The sequence below is a fragment of the Balaenoptera ricei genome, chromosome 13, assembly GCF_028023285.1.
Source record: "Balaenoptera ricei isolate mBalRic1 chromosome 13, mBalRic1.hap2, whole genome shotgun sequence".
Classification (NCBI taxonomy): Eukaryota; Metazoa; Chordata; class Mammalia; order Artiodactyla; family Balaenopteridae; genus Balaenoptera; species Balaenoptera ricei.
In genome coordinates this window covers 41,225,681-41,241,406 of record NC_082651.1, presented here as the reverse complement: position 1 = coordinate 41,241,406, position 15,726 = coordinate 41,225,681, and the positions used below count along the sequence as shown (strand labels likewise).

Below are 15,726 nucleotides of genomic sequence, written 5' to 3'. Positions count from 1 at the left end.
AAACTAGTGATTCCTGTGATTTTTGTAGACTTTCCAGCTGGACTTCTCCATAGATTAACCAGCAGAGCTGGGCTTGAACAAGGAGATACAGATGTGCTCTGCCCGTTGGCCTGGCTCTCTGCCCTCCTCAGTTCCCAGGGAGGTGGGTGATGACAGATGGACTCATGACTCTCCCTACGTTGAGGGATACAAGGAGCTGAACTGACCCTAGGAATGATGATTGCACCCTGGGGAGAGGGTACGGGTTATCTGGAGACAATCTGGGAAGCCGGGAAGCATTTAGGGGAAGAGGATTGACACAGGGGGAGGAGGTTGCTGGGAGCCAGTTTCCCAGTAGAGACCAAGAATCACTCCCAGGGTCAACTCCATCCTCCTGTCCAGATGGAGAAATGGGGAAGGGGTACTTGGGGACCCATGAGGCTGTTGGAGAACAGCCACTGTGGAGCTGGGGCAAAGAGTGGGTGATGAGATCTTCCAGGGCTCTCCTGTGCTCGAGTCTGTGGTGGTTGGCTAGTAGAGCCCACACCACCCTAATCAGACAAGGGGCTCCCGGAGTAAGGCCCAGTGTGCGATCCTAGATAAAAGGGAGTTTTAAAAGTAGATGTTTAATTTCTACATGCCTGAAATAGAACTCTCGATTTACCCTTTCAAGAATCACCCCTTCCCCATTCTTTCCCATCTCAAGATAGCATCACCATCCAGTAAACTGCTCTATCCAGAAACCTGGGAGTAATTATGGGTTCTCCACATTTCCTTACATCCCACGTTGTCTTCATCAGCAGGTTCCATTGATTCTTCCCCCAACATACATCTCTAGTCCATTTACTTATCTCCATTTCCACTGACACCATTCTGGCCCAAGCTTCTATAATTTCTCATTTGGGAACTTGCCTTTAACCAGTTTCCCTATTTCCTATGCTGCCCTTTCCAAGCTATTTTACACAAAGAAGTTAGAGCAGTTTAAAAAAAAAGAAATCAGATTACTTTATTCGCCTGCCTAAAAACATTTTCAATGGCTTCACACCTCACTTAGAATAAAATCCACACTCCTTAACATGGTCAAAAAGGCCCTGCATGATTTGGCCCTGATACTTCTTCAAGGTCATCTCACATGAGTCTCCCCCAGCACGTGATGCTCCTGCTATACTGACCTTCCAGTTCCTTGAACAAAACATGCTCTTTCCTACTGCCAAGACTTCACCCATGCTGTGGCCTCCCTCCCTCCTCAATGAGATGGCTTTTTCTCACCCTTGACACTTCCATGTGTGTACCCCCTCTCTTCCTCTTCTGTAGCACACTATCTTTTCCCTCTTAGCAGAATTTGAAATTTGTTCTCTTGTTGACTGTCTTTTTTCACTAGACTCAAAGCTCTGTCAAAACAGGGGCCGTGTTTACTGTGTTCAACACTGTATATCCAGCAACTGGTGGGCTCTCTTGCACACAGAAGGAACTAGGTAAGTACTCATCAAAAATATGAATGAATGGTATTTTTCCTTATTCAGTCCCATGAAATCAACACCATCCTCTGTTAGGAAGAGCTGGTTAACCCCAAGGGCTTCCAACATTGTCTTCAGCTGTTACTAATGTTTGTCCTACATTTTCCCACACTCCCTTCATCGTAACTGAGACAAGTCAGACTTTTCAGGGATTACCAAAGCCCTGTAGGCTTCCAAGGAACCCTGGTTCCATTAATTTTGATGTCCACTCTAGCATTTTTGAACATAAGAGCTGTTAGCTGCATGGACACTGTGATGGGGTCAGTCCTTTCTCACCTGAGTCTGGCTGGGATTTCCATAAGCTTTTCCTTTTCCTAAAAACTCTCTCTCTCTACAAAACTGTGGGTCGTGTGAGAATAGGTGGACTGGATCTTTGGGAATCCCTTTGGGCAGCAGTATTGGGGGGAACCATGCATCTGATCCTGGTGAAAAGGCGCTCTGTGGCCCAGAAGAGACCTCAGACCCAGCCAGGAACAAGGATGTTGGTTCCTCCTTTCCCTGAAATTTCTATTCCAAGGAATTTATAGCCCTTGTTCTCAGCAGTACAGACCAATCTCCAGGATAGTATAGTGGTGAGGCTAGGAGCTCAAGATTTGGAGGTATTCCACCTGGGCTCAGAACCTGTGTAACTGTAGGTAAGTCACAGGCTCTCTGCACCATGTCCTCATCTGTCTTCTGAATACTTCTTTCACTTCATCAGATCTTGATCCTGTTTGTTACCTCCATGACCATCCATAATATAGGTCATGTGTAGAAGGAGCAATTGGTGGATTGGGCTATCCTGGGCACTTAACTCTTACATGATTACTGTAAGTGTCTTGGGTCCAGGAAAGGCAAAGTCCTAAAAATTGGGCCTGAAAACAGTGTCAGCTGCCATATCCTTTTTCCATATCCTTGAATCTTGGCTTATGTATGCCCTCCATGGGTATGTAAATTTTTCTCCGTTAACCAGGAGCTCTCCTGAAATAGAAAAATGTCACAACTTACTTGTTTTTTATAAGAAAAGTAGCCTGTTCATCCCCTCCATTATAAAGCAATTCACAGAAATACAGAAAGTGTCCAATGTCAAAAAATTTATTCATGTAATTCATTACACAAATAAAAGAGAGTAAATTCATGATCATAGCAATTGACATTCAATAAAATCCAAAATTAACTTTTAATTAAAAAATTTCAGCCATCTAGGCCTAGAATGGTATTTTTCTTACTTGGTAAAGAGTGTCAGATTTTATCCACATCATTTTATCCAGAACGGTAAAATACTAGAGGTATTCCCATTAAAGTCAAGGAATACTATTGCTACATTTTTCAACATAGTTCTGCACATCCTAGACAATGCAACAAGAAAAAAAATTGGGTAGCATAAATATTGGAAACAAAGATGCAAAAACACCATTATTTTCAGAAGATTTGATTGTCTCCATATTGAATATCTATTGCTGCTCCAGCATCTGTTGCCTCTTCTTCCTGAAATAGCTCACAAACTTCACTTGAGGATCCACTCCTTCACACATTCTTGGTCCATGTGATCTGGATAGAGCTTCTTCCTCAGCACCAAGAGTCAAGCATGTGATCCAGGTCTGTCAACCAAAACACTCCATGCTCCTGGGTTATTTGATCATGGCCATGTGACCAACCACAAAGAGTCTGAGAATGAATTTTATACATCCAAAGACCAAGGAGAGAGATGGATAAAAACCAAAACCTCCTGATGTTAAGTCTTTGTCCTGGACTTTCCATTGTCAGAGTAAATAAATTTCCTTTTCACTTAAGCAGATTATTAAAAAAAAACCAATAACCCCCCCCCCCCAAAAAAAACAGCTTTATTGAGACATAACTCACATACCGTACAATTTGCTCATTTAAAGTGTACAAGTCGGCCCCGCGCAGCCACCCCCGGAAGTGGACTTCGCCTCCTCAGAAGCGGTGTCACCGGGAAGGGTATCAGGAAGGCTATGAAGAAAGAAGTAGTTTGGGTATGATTGAAGGAAGACAGCATGGCACGTTACATGGAGCTAAAATCGGATCTGAGATCGGGTGCTACCAAGGTTTTGCTTTTGCTTGGAGATGTCTCCTGCACCGTTGCGCCACTGAGAAAGACAGCAAAAAGATGAAGGTCTTAGTATCGTTGATTGGAATGATTCAGAAATTCCCTTATGATGACCCTACTTATGATAAACTTCACGAAGACTTAGACAGAATTATAGGGAAATTTAAGCAGCTTTGTTCATTACTAAACGTTCAGCCCGACTTTAAAATTGGTGCAGAAGGTTCTGGACTTTCATTTTGAGGATGACAGACGCACAAAGACGAAACATCAGGGAACAGATGTTCATATGTTAAGTGTTTAAAAATGTGATTAAAGGCAAAACAATGATGGGGGACTCATTGTTTTGCAGGGAGGGTTCCAGCGTGGCCGGTGAAAGGGCTTCCTTCTCCCGAGGTCTGCCAGGTCTCCTCGGTGCCCCCCATGGGGCCCCTCCACACAAGCCCATCCTTTGTTGGGCCCTGTCTGCTCTGCAGTGTGAATGCAGCCCTCGCAGGACCTTCTCAGGGCTGCTCTTCTCTGGTCCAGGGTCCAGGCTGCTGGCTCACGGGTTCTCGTCACCTGGCAGGCCTGGCTGGATCTAGACTTGAGTTGGCTCTGGATAGGATAAACCTCCCTTTTACCGCCCCCCCCCCCCCGGGCTTTGGTCAGCGCTCAGAGGGACAGTTTTTTAAAAAATGAGAGCCACAGTGTTGACATTATGCAGGTTAATGGGAAGGAGTGATGGGTACTGTGATATTTATTGACCCTTGAGATGTGCCAGTGCTGTGACCTGCTTCTCATGTTTTACTTAGTCCCTTCAGGAGCGCATGAGGTGGGCGTTATTCCCGTTTTATAGACGAGGAAACCGAGGCCCAAGAGACTGCCTGGTCCAATGGCAGTAGGCGGCAGAGCTGGGACTCCAGCCCCGTCTCCTGGAGCCTGCTCTGGGACACACGGTCGCACCCACAGGCTTGGGGTCCCTGCCCGCAGGTCCCCGCTATGCCCCGTGGAGCCCTGGGGCATCCCCTGTGGCCATGGACGTGGGCGTCTGGCTGAGGGGAGGAGAGGCCAGTCCTGTCCCCAGGGAGCCGGGACGTGCTCTTCCTGTGTCCCCGGGTGGGTTGGGCTCTGCAGCATCAAAATGGTCAAGGGAGGAGACTTTAAGGCCACCGTTCTATGTGCAGAAACTTTGGAGCCTTACTGCAGCCTTCCTTTTAGTATGAGTTCTTCTGTCTTCTGCCCGGACTTAAAAGCCATCATCTGTACGTGGTGCACGGCCTCAGGAGGGGCTTTTGTTGTCGTTTTCCTGGGTGGATTTTTGTGCTTCCTAAACTATCTGTTTGGATAATGTATTGTTTTTATAATTGGAGAAAAAAATAAACAGCATATTTTAAAGCAAAAAAATAAATTTAAAAAAAAGTGTACAAGTCAATAGCTTTTAGTATATTACAAAAGCTGTTGAGTTATACAACCATTACCACGTCTCCACCTCTAGGCAACCACTAATCTACTTTCTGTCTCTATAGATTTGCATAGTCTGTACATTTTATATAAATGGAATTATATATAACATGTGATCTTTTGTGATGGGCTTCTTTCACTTAGCCTAATGTTTCCCAGGTTCATCCATGTTATAGCATGTGTCAGTATTCCATTCCTTTTTATTGTCAAATAATATTCCATTGTATGGACTACCATATTTTATTCACTTATTCGTTAGTTGATGAACTTTTTGGTTGTCTCTACTTTTTGGTTATTAGGAATAATGCTGTTATGAGCATTTGTGTACAAGTTTTTGCACGGACATTTGTTTCCATTTCTCTTGGGTATTTATCTAGGAGTACAATTTCTGGGTCGTATGGTCTATGTTTAATCTTTTGAGGAGCTGCCATACTGTTTTCCAAAGTAGCCGCACCATTTTGTATTCCTACCGGCAATGTATTAGGGTTCCAATTTCTCCACTTGTAATGATCAGTTTTTTTGATTATAGCCATCCTACTAGATACATGGCATCTCACTGTGGTTTAGATTTGCATTTCCCTGATGGTTAATGATGTCGATCATCTTTTCATGTTCTTGTTGGCCGTTTGCATATCTGCCAGAGAAATAATTATTCGGATCCTCTGGAATTTTTTTTCTTCTAATTGTGGGATAGGGAAGACCTTCCTAGGCATTGCACAACCTCAGAAATGTTAAAGGAAAATATTGAAACTACATTAAAATTTTAAACATCTGTATTTTCAAAGACGGTTAAATGAAAATCACATTCCCTCTAATTTAGAGGAGAAAATGTTTGAAGCACATATAACAAGGGTTAATATTAATAATATACAAAGAAATTCTACAAATCAACAAGAAAAAATTCAAATCAAAAGCAAACTGGGCAAAGAGTAAGAATGAGCATCTCACAGAAGTGCCAATAGCTAATGAACATATGAAGTGATGCCCTGCCATCTTGCAGCTCTGGGGATACAAATTAAACCAACAAGGAATTACATTTTTTCTTAACCATCAGTTTGGCAAAACTTTTTAAGATCAATATTATCCATCATTAGTATTGGGTCTCAGGAAATAGGAGTCTCAAGCACCTAGTTGACATGTACATCATTACAACCTTCTTGAAGGTTTTGGCAGGATCTATACGCATTGAACTATTAACAGAAGAAATTTCAGGGTGGTAAGATTGCAGATGGCTTTTGCTCTGTGCTTTTGTGTGCTTTTTGAGCATTCTGCATTAGGTATATTTTAGCTTTGTAGATGGGGTCCGGGAATATTATTTAAAAATAACACAGGGCAATGTTGTACAGCAGATTTATAGAACTTACTTATCTTGCATAAGTGAAACTTTATAACTATTGAACAGCAACTCCCCCTTTCCCCCTTCTCCCAGCCCCTGGCATCTACAATTCTCCCTTCTGTTTTTATGTAAGTGGAATCATGCAGTATTTGTTCTTCTGTGACTGGTTTATTTCACTTAGCATAATGCCCTCAAGGTTCATCCATGTTGTCACCTATGGCGGGATTTCCATCTTTTATGGGTAAATAATATTCCATTGCATGTATATATCACATCTTCTTTATCCATTCATCCACTAATGGGGCATTTAGGCTGTTTCCACATCTTGGCTCTTTTGAATGATGCTGCAATAACATAGGAGTGCAAATATTTCTTCAAGATCCTAATTTCAGTTCTTTTGGATCAGTTCTTTTGGAACTCCTGGTTCATATGGTAGTTCTATTTTTTAATTTTTTGAGGAACCTCTATACCGTTTTCCATAGTGGCTGTACCATTTACAATCCCACCAACAGTGTTCAAGCATTCTGATTTCTCCATAACCTCATCAACACTCTTTTTTTTTTTTTTTTTTTTTTTTTAAATAATGGCTATCCTAAAATGTTTGAAGTGATATCTCATTGTGATTTTGATTTGCATTTCCCTGATGATTAGTGATGTTGAGCCTCTTTTCACATATCTGTTGGCCTGTATGTCTTTGGAGAAATGTCTATTCAAGTTCTTTGCCCATTTTTATTTTTATTTTTTAATCAATTTATATATTTATTTATGGCTGTGTTGGGTCTTCGTTGTTGTGCGCGGGCTTTCTCTAGTTGAGGTGAACGGGGGCTACTCTTCGTTGCAGTGCGTGGGCTTCTTGTTGTCGTGGCTTCTCTAGTTGTGGAGCACGGGCTCTAGGTGCTCAGACTTCGGTAGTTGTGGCACGTGGGCTCAGTAATTGTGGCTTGAGGGCTCTAGAGCGCAAGCTCAGTAGTTGTGGCACACTGCCTTAGTTGCTCTGTGGCATGTGGGATCTTCCCGGATCAGGGCTCGAACCCGTGTCCCCTACATTGGCAGGCAGATTCTTAACCACTGCGCCACCAGGGAAGCCCCTTTGCCCATTTTTAAATTGGGTTATTTATTTTTTGCTGCTCAGCTCCTTTTATATTTTGGGTATTACCCCTTATGAGATATACAATTTGCAAGTTTTTTCTCCTATTCCATAGATTGTCTTTTCACCCTGTTGATCATTTCCTTTGCTGTGAAAAAGCTTTTTAGGTTGATATAATCTCAACTTATCTATTTCAGTTATGCAAGATTAGTAAGTTCTAGAGATCTTCTATACAACATTGTGCTTATAGTTAGCAATACTGTAGTGTATACTTAGAATTTTGTTAAGAAGGTAGATCTCATGTATGCATTCTTACCACAGTTATTTATATACATAAATTATATATCTAACCAAATTGTCATTTGAGTGACAGTGCATAATGAAAGTATTCTTAGTGATACATGGACTTGGATGACCAGCCATGAAAAACCCACACTGAAGACACTCTTTGAAGTGTCCTTTAAGAAGAGAACTCAACTCAAGCGACAATGCAAGATATATCAGATGCAAAGGTGATCAAAAATCTTGGCAAAGTTATTTACTTGTCTGTTTTTATTGACAGGATCAAAGAGAAAAAAGAGAAAGGGCCCACTACGACACGGATGAATCTTGGTAGCATAATTCTGTGTGAAAAAAAGAAATCTTGGAAAGTTCTGGTGCTCAGCTATAATCCCCCAAGTTTGAAAACAAGTAAAATTTTAAAAGTTTTATATTTAAACATACATATATGTCTGATAAAACTACATTTTTTTTTCAAAAAAAGAGAATGGTACACATGATATTCAGCATAGTTACTCTGAAGTGGTGGGGTCAGGGGGCAGGAAGGGAGGGGAACACAGGGAGTTGTTCATTATCTGTAATGTTGGGGGGTGCTCTGTGGGTGTTCAGTTTCTTAGAAATAAACAAAAATATGTAAATAAAAAATACTGTAGAGCCACATATGAACCAATGATGATAATGTGCCAAGAGGTAAGTTGGGTATTATTATAACTTTGTGTACCTGAGTCCATAAGAAATAGAAGTTAAGGAAATACAAGGCAGTCCCATTTATTTGTCTTCTTGAAGTTGCAAACTGTTTCACAGTCAGTGTTGGGAGCCTTTGAACAAAGTTGGCCTGGGCCAGAAGTGGATTCCAAGGTTTACATGTGCCTTCTGGCTGCCCACCCTACCCCCATCCCCCTTAGATGCCTTGTATTACAAGGAGGGTTGTAGACACATGACCAAAGAGAGGCAGGGAAGAAGGTGATCAAAACACAGGTTTGGGGGTCAGAGAGCCTGGTTTCAGTTCTCATTCCTGCCACAGAGGAACGAATGTGGGCAAATTATTTAACCCCTCTGAGCCTGATAAAATGATATATGTGCACATTGCTTGAGTATGATAAAATGGATCATGATCAGATTGCAAAGTGCTTGACACATGGCAAATGCTCAAAAATATTAGCAAAAATAATGAGAAAGAGAATTAGAACAATACAATAAGAATAAGAAATAAGAAACACTTCTACAAAAAAAAAAAAAAAAATCCTGGGGGATTTAGGTTGCATTCTTTGATCCAAGACTGTTGATAAACTCTGGAATTCTGTAATAGTTCCTCAACCTCCATCATTTGCATTCCATTTTGCTTTGTTTGTTTCTTAGTTTCCTAGTAAACATTTTGAAAAACTCCAACCTTATTTTGGCTGATAGAAGGGGGAAGGGACTTGGCCGGAAGAGCAAGGAGGAAGCTATTGTGTTCCTGGTGAGGCTGCCACCCAGGCCTCCTGGGACTCAGGGCTGGGATGAGGACAGTAAATGGACCTCACGTTTGTTGAGCCACTACTCAGAGCCAGGCACCGTGTTCTCTCAAAGGTCAGAACAAGTTTTGGTAATGTCACATCCAGTCCTAAAATGCCAAGATTTTATGCACGAGGTGAAGAGTCAAACTCTCCTGGGTCCCAGTGAGTGAAGGAACTCAGAGAAGCTGGATGCTAACAGTGAGCAAGCCCGTTCTCCATCACGTTACTCAAAGGGTTTGAATGCAGTTCATCCCAGCAGGAGTCCACCTGCCCAGCCTAGGGTTTGGATGCTGTTTAAGTCTTCCTCACTCTCCAGGTCCCCGAGAGGTCTGATCTGAGCCCCTGCCCCAATCCCGATGCCTCCGCTTCAATTGCCAGTAAGGACACAGCAGTTCAGAGAAGCGGGCCATCGACTTCCCTGGCTTTTGGAAGCCAGTGTCCTCTGTGCCTTCATGAGGTCATGTAGGCCTCTGTGGATCACCCAGGCTCGCTCCACAGTTTGTGCTGGGGTTTCTGGGAGTTTCCCGGATTGTCTCCAGTTTGCCTGTAATGTAGCCTCTTCCTCTCCATCCCGCTGCCCCTCCAGCTCCCTTCCGGCAAACTCTTGGGAAGGTGCCAGAGTTCCCTCTCTCAGCGTGCGAAAGCTCAGATCTTGGAGGGCCCTGGGTCCTGTCTGGCAACTGGCACAGTGCATATGGACAGCCCAGGCATGAGGCTGGTCATGGGGTGGGTGGCAGCCCCAAAAGGCGGCTGCTGGTAGATGGTGGTCCTGGCCCCATATTGATTCCTCGGTGACATCTGAGTCTTCGTTGCGTTCGAAGCTACATCTTTTGTCTTCCTGCTTTCCTGAAATAAGGAATGACAAACAATCCCAGAACCGGAGCCACATGTCCCCGAATGCGTGTGGCTCAGCATCAGTCATGTTTTTCCAATTATCCCTTGTTCTGAATGCCACAGTTAATACGCGCGTGCACACTCACTCACATACCCGGGACAATTTTTAGCCAGACATTCAGGCTCCTCTTTTCCCAGAACCCCATGGCCCTTAAAGGCCGTGCCCCACCCAACCCCTCCATCCCTGCTCCACAGCCCCCTGGCCCCCTGGCCCCTGGGCTCACCCTGCTCTGGGAAGGCCACTGTCTCAAGACAGGATGTACTTGTTTTAATGTTGCCTGGATCGCCCTCCCACCCGCCTCAGGATGTCTAAGCCCTGCCCGTCCTTAAGACCCAGTGCTAGGCGGTCTGCCATGACAGCTTCCCGAGGCCTGGTCCCCATGCCCATCTCCCTGAAGCCTGCATTCTGACCATGCCGGAGGGTCCAAATGAATGCCTCCCAGCTTTTTTGACTCTAAGAATACTTATTATAATGTTTTAAAATATAATATTTTGCGTGGATAGCAAAAGGAAAACAGATTCATTGGAAATACAGATAAACAGAATAAAGGAAATAAAAATGGCCCTATTCCCTCTACTTAGAGGTAACTACCATTCACATCTCCATCTAGAAAAGTAAGCCCTTTTTCTAGACATGCATGCACACACACACACACACACACACACACACACACACACACTCTTGCATACTTGCACTCACTTTTTTAAAGAAAAAGAATTGAAGTCATACTTACATATGGTATGACTTCATAACTTCATAACTGCTTTTTTTTCATCCAACAATGTATTGTGAACAGCTTTCCACAAAAAAATCCCTTTTTAAATGTCAAAAGATTCCATGAATGACCACATAAGAGCACTTATACTTTTCAAAAAACATTTTATTATGGAAAAGTTTGAACATACAAAAGTAAAGACAACAGTATAATAGCCCCCCATGTACTCATCATCCAGCTTCAGTAATTATTAACATTCTCTCCTTCTAGTTTTGTCTACCCCCTGCCTTTCTTCCCTTGAGTATTTTAAAGAAGAGCACAGATATCGTTTTATTTCACTGTTAACCGCAGTTGTCTTTATAAGGTCTGCTGTTTGAGAAACTACCTAGAAACCCAAAGGCGGTCTGCATTCAGGACCACTTTCGAGTGAATCTGTGTTTCATTCGTGACAGCAACATTGATGATTTGAAAAATAGTCACACATATACGTGCAAGTTGTATTATTTATTCAGCCTTCGGTAGATGCTTGTAGGGCATATGGATGTACAGCTCCCTTGCAAGATTTCCAGCCCACAAGCCGGCACTGCCGGTCTGATCCACTCACTCAGGCATTCAATCAAACTCTGCCAAGCATTTGTCTCCAGTTGGTTCACACATGTGAGTTTCTCTCCTAACTCCACCGCTCCACCATTAAGTTCCTTCGGCTTCTGTCCTGCACACAGAGCTGAAGGCGTCAAACTGAATTCCGATCCTGAAGTTGCTTAACATGAGAGGTTGTGAGGTCCTCTGGGGTCATCTTCTCATTCTACACATGATGAGACTGGGCCGTGGAGGAGGAAGGATTCCTTCGGGACAGAGCCGAAATCTCAAGTCTCCTATCTGTGCTCTTCACCCTATCTGCCTCGGGAGCAGAACACGATGGAAATGCGACCTTGAGGATGCATTATTAGCATCTTTGCTGAGTTATTGCTCTTCTGGCTCCTTGTTAGGGGTTCCCAGGGAGGTCTGGGGCCTGAATTCTACTGCTCACCTCCCTGCCTTCCAGCTTTCCTGCCAAGGGAGTCTTGAACATAAGGATAAACTCCAAAAGGGAAACAAAGTAGCAGCTCCCTAATCTCTGGACGAGTGCCCAGCATCTCCCCAAAGCAGAGCTGCTCTGATGAGCTGGGTAGACAAGAAGCTCTGCCTGGGAGTCCAAGGGGGGCTTCCTGCCCCCAGCGCCCTGTGACTCGGCAGCCTGGGGCCGTGTGGCAGACTTGGCAACCACCTTCCCACTCGTCTGTAGGCTGGTCCACCTGGCCACAGACAAGCTGTGAGGAAGTGGCTGCCTTCTTCTCTAGGAGCCATGTTACAGCGCAGGAAGTGAGAGGAGACAGGAGGCTGGCCTGGCCGGCCTGGGAAGGCTGAGTCCCAGGAAGTGCAAGAAACAAGAAGGTGGCACCTGAGTCAGCCCATCCACTGTGAAACCTGCCAGGGAAGTGTCGGCTCTGACCAGATCGCCAACTCGGCTAGCCAGGGGCAGCTGGGAGGGAGATGAGGAGAAGGTCCAAGATTCTCCCCTGATGTTCCTTAGATTGGAGAGGGATGGAGAGGGCGTCCCCCCATGAGTCAAGCTGAATTATGGGGGGTCAGAATCTTGTGCCCTTCCCCAGCATATCAAAAGCTTTAACGTTTACTATTTTGACTATTCGATAGTCACTTTGTTAAAACGGAGATCAGGCAACGTCTCTGTGAGCCACTGTGCTGATTGTGTACTGTGTGTGCTGCACTGACACCGAATGATGCTGCAGGAAGTCTACGTATTTTGGTCCTTTCTTTCCCCTTTACTATCCTCCTGCCAGACGTTTTAGATCTGAAAACGAATTTTCCTCTCCCACCTTTCCTCCTTCCCTCCCTTCCATCCTGCTGCAACTTTGGGCTACCTACTGAGGGTCAGATCTTATGTTGGGCTCAGGCCTTCTGTAGCTTAGAGGCTCCCAGATTAGGAATGAAGCATTTGGATAGAGGCAGTGGGAAGGAGAGGGTCCTGAGAGAAAAGCAAAGGAACAGTTCGTTGTAAAGAAATGGTCGGCCATTAGACATGACCTGGACTCTGTGTGTCCCATCCCCCGCCCCTGAAGAACAGAAATTAGAGTGATCAAGGCAGCGAACCATCCAAATCCTCTGCTCCGGGGTCCCACCAGGAGGGCTCCCTGATCTTCAGCCAAAGTGAGGAGGTTCAGGGAAAGATCTAGGCAGTTCTAGAACAAAAGATGGGGGCATTGTCTCTTCAGAGTATCAAGGTCTGTCTTAAAAACCCCAGAAATTACTCAGGAATCCCAAACATTCTAGTTCTTTCCTTTGGTTTAGTACAGAGTCTTGCACACATATCATGCACAAGGGCAGGTGCACACGTGCGTGTGCACACACACACTGCGGTAAGGCTCCCCGTCCTTCCCCATCATCCTCCACATTCTTTACCCCCTTTTCTATTGCTAATAAGCTGAGTATATTCAAATGAACTAAGCTATTCTATTTATTCAAGTGATCATTAACATTTATTAAGTACCTACACGTGCCTAATTTTAGACTGAGTGTTTTTGAAGATAGAAGAAAAGGAAAACATTAGGAGTCCCTTCTTGTTCCCACCTCCATTAAGAAGATACTATTATGGCTGTAAGAGATCCATCTAACCTTCAGAAGCTGAGGGAAAGACAGACCATCTGATGGTCGGTGGTATGGTTCAGGTTTTTGGTTTAGGGGACTCAGAAGTGGGAAGGTCAGTCCCGGCATGGGTGGCCTGGGAGGCTCCTGGGAGGAGGAGGTGCGAGGGGGTCTGTGAGATGAGTCCTGGACAGGTGGGAATAAACCCAGTGGATAAAGAAGGTGCCTCAGGTGGAAGAGGGTACGTACGCACAGGCAGGAGGTAGGAATGAACCCAGCCTGCCCCGGAGATAGAGAGGAGCCAGCCTAGGTGGAGGGCAGGTGCACAGGCCAGAGACAAGCATGATGAATAAGGCTGGTGAGGGAACAGCCGATTGCAGGGGCCTGCATCAGACATGTCTGTAGGACACTCTACCTGGAATTTTTCTGGAGAGGTAGGGAATTTGGGTCTGCGTGTATTTTTAGCCTTGTCCTTTCCGTCCTCTTCTGAGCAATGCTTCTAAGAGCTTTCAGCCTGAGGTCGTTTTCCTAGCCCCTGTTCCAGGGAAGCAGATGCCAGCACCATCATCTCACAAGGAGGCTGCTGCCGCCCCGGTGCTGACCCCGGGGCGATGTGTCCACTGGACCACAGAAGCAGCCTGTGGGAGGACACCCCGGTGGCAGGCACAGCCATCCCGAGCGCTGCCAGAATGTCACCCTTCTGTTCTGGCCTGTCTCTAGAGGAGGGCTTCTCTGAGGTTATGAGAAACCCCCAGATGCCCGTCCCCACTTCCCTTCAGGGCCAACATGGGAACCCCTCAGGCTGGATGATCCAGCCTCCAGGACTCGCCTGGTTACAGGGGGACCCTCTGCCTTTCTCTCTTCCTACTTCCATCTCACTCCCTCTCTATCGTGCTCTACTCCGACCTCCCCACCACCACTGTGGCTAGTTCCCAAGGTCTGCTTTTTCCCTCACAGCATCTGTCACACACCCTCGATCACCCTCGGAGGACAGCTCCTTTGATTCTTCACCTTCTAAGCCCACGTCCCGGTCCAAAGCCTCGTTTCTAAGCTTTAGGCCCACATTTCCAAGTCCCTGGTGGGCATGACTACTGGAAAAACATGACCAAAACCAATTCATAATCTTCCCTCCAGAACATAACTCCTTTCAACCATCTTGTTTCTGTCAGAGGTACCACAAGTCTACTTGCCAGACTGGAAGCCCGAGGCTCACTGCCTCACCTCCTCTTCAGGGGTCACATCCAGTGAGATGACAAGACGGATTCACTTTTGCTCAGCCCATCTCTTGTGTTGATGCTGCATTCACCATTTCAATCCCACTTTCATCACTGCTTGGCTGGATGACCCCAGCCGCCTCCAGATGGTCTCTTCCCTGTGAGCCCTCCTTGCCCAGCCAGTTTGTAATGTACTTCCCACCTGACCGAGAGTCCTACGTGTCACCTCTTTTTTTGTGTCATCAAATCCCACGTCCTCTCCTTGGCTTCCACGTCTTTCCCTCATTCCTTCCTCCTTTCAGCTTCAGCTTCACCTCTTCTTTGACTCCTCTCCTCCATCCTAGTCATTCCCGGGACATATCAAGTTTATTCCTGTCTCAAAGTCTTTGCTCTGTGGTTCCTTCACCTTCCTCCCTTCTTCCAGTCTATTTCAAGTCCTTAGCAAGGATTTAATCCTCTAAAGGCAAACTTTACTTTATTTCTCAAAGCATACAACACATCCCAGCCTGGAATTGTTCTCAGAGGCAGTTTGAAAGTCAGAGAAGAAAATCCATCTCATTTTAAAAAATGTTTTATCTATTTTTAAAAATTTTATTTTCGCCAGAATGTTATTACCCAGCTTGATCACTCAGGTTTGTTCCCCTGGGTCTTCTGAAAAGCATAAAACAAGACGTGAAAAGACACGAAAGAGATTTACCAGGGGAAACACCTGTGAAGGATAAAGGGGGAACACCCTCCCAGGATAAAGGAGACGAAGCAAGGGGAGCGAGGGGAGCCTTCAGAGGGCAGTGCATGTCTGCCCCCTGTGAAGGAGGGAGGGAAGGAAGGAGGGCTGGGGAGAAAGGGTCTGAGACTGCAGTACAGTTCCAAGAAAGTCAGCCATGGGGAGGATGGGGAGCCCCTGAATCAAATTCACGTGGCTGAAGAGTCCTGCATCTCCAGGAATGGGCCAACATTAGTAGCCCTGCTGTGCTCTGTCATTGCCTGGAGTAGCCCTGGGAAGCACGGGAAACACTGTGGTGGATCCAGAAGGGCAGCAGCTGGAGCTGTCTTTCCATATGCTCATCAAAGCAGC

At 45.2% G+C, this 15,726-nt stretch overlaps 1 long non-coding RNA gene across 3 annotated transcripts in view; it reads left to right on the top strand.

The window, feature by feature from the left end:
- The window catches only part of LOC132376663 (uncharacterized), a 38,251-nt gene extending 30,097 nt beyond the window's left edge, over nt 1-8,154 (top strand). Inside the window, exons 2-4 of one of the 3 annotated variants that reach the window (XR_009506405.1) lie at nt 1,361-1,454; nt 2,973-3,074; nt 3,365-3,450. This is a non-coding gene — a long non-coding RNA (uncharacterized LOC132376663). Of the gene's footprint in view, nt 1-1,360; nt 1,455-2,972; nt 3,288-3,364; nt 3,451-7,971 lie in introns of those variants that run through there. The other 2 variants (XR_009506404.1, XR_009506403.1) reach the window with 2 other exon arrangements.
- Nucleotides 8,155-15,726: the final 7,572 nt, after the last annotated feature.